Source organism: Morone saxatilis, unplaced genomic scaffold, assembly GCF_004916995.1.
Source record: "Morone saxatilis isolate NCDOM2014 unplaced genomic scaffold, NCSU_SB_2.0 Contig7, whole genome shotgun sequence".
NCBI classification, from domain to species: Eukaryota; Metazoa; Chordata; class Actinopteri; family Moronidae; genus Morone; species Morone saxatilis.
The window spans coordinates 13,841,191-13,842,574 of record NW_023340246.1 but is presented as its reverse complement, the minus strand read 5'-3'; the positions used below and the strand labels follow the sequence as shown (position 1 = coordinate 13,842,574).

General features: G+C 35.7%; 1 protein-coding gene across 1 annotated transcript in view; it reads left to right on the top strand.

Annotated features, from left to right (window-relative positions):
- lama2 (laminin, alpha 2) overlaps positions 1–1,384 on the top strand; it is a gene marked incomplete in the record, with an annotated part of 177,548 nt that overhangs the window by 38,359 nt on the left and 137,805 nt on the right.

Here is a 1,384-nt window from a genome sequence, read left to right as displayed (position 1 = left end):
GGATTCCAATGCTTTGTTGACTCATCTATCCACCCTCTCTTCCTCTTACCTCTCACTATGATGGTCACCTTACTTCCTCCGAGTGCTGGGCAATATACCGGATGAAACAGTGCGCTGGTTTTAATTTTCCGTATGATATGATTTTTTCATATACTCCTATATTGGTGCGTAACTGAAACAACTGCTTTAACTGTTCCACAGTAAGCAATATTTTTTTCGCTGTGAAGAGTGCTACAGTAGTGGGAAGCTGAGTAGCGTGTATTGAGAAAGGAGCAATATTTACTGTGTACTCTTCTTACTAACGGTTATAATTTTATAACAATTAATGACCCTGCAACTAACTCTCTTTAACAACAGCACAGCACACAAACATACGAGAAATATCTCCTTGAATACTTAATAACTTTTGAGTATTTTATGTCAGTTTTTTGTGTTCATATAACTATTCAAAAATATTTAGTTTTGAAAAGGAAGCAATGTTAAAGTTGTTGGTGTTCCTTTTTTGTTTTTAAGTTCTGTTTTTACTGTGTTTACAATGAAAATTCCTTTATATATTGTATATAGACATGATATTTTTATATTCTATGTACTAAAATGTACTAAAACTATACTGTGATACACTGTGAAACTGCCAGAATCTTAAAAATACTGTGATATCAAGCTTTGGTCATACTGCCCAGCAATATTTCCTCCTTTGGCCCTCTTTTTGTTAATACAGCTGCTAGAAGGCTTTGTCACTTGAGAATAAAATGTTTTGGGACACTCGCTAAAGTGACTGATGCTGTTCATCTTGAGATGACAGTCTTAGGACGCACTACTTCCTGCATAAGTGAGATGTGCAATCATCCAATATAGACATAATTCCTAACGATGCTGGACTGGTTTGGCACTAGCCATTGATTTTTATATTGTTGTGACCAATAATGGACTGTGCAGTATCAGTTATGAAGTAATTTTAGGCATATTTGGAGTGATTGATTGAGAGACATAGTATCATCACTGGCCACTAAATTATGGAAGTTTGGTGTGAGTAAAAAATAATATTTTGTAATATGAATGTCATTTATTTAGTGCCAAAAAATGCAGACTGATAGTACTCAGCCTTTTAATTCAGCTGTTTTATCACAATACTGTTATGTGTTTAGACCACAGTTCAATGAGATATGTGATATTCAAATACCGTTAATGTGTGTTTGGACATGAGACGTCCTTTACATGTTTGATTGCCTGTATACTCACTGCTGTTAATGTCTGTGTGTGACTGTGTGGACATGTGCCATTCTTCAGTGGGTGTTTTGTGTGTGTATATGTGTGAGTCTTGATCAGTCCAACAGAAAGCTATTTACCCTCCAGTGTGCTGAATTTCCCTTGCGACCTCAGTCAT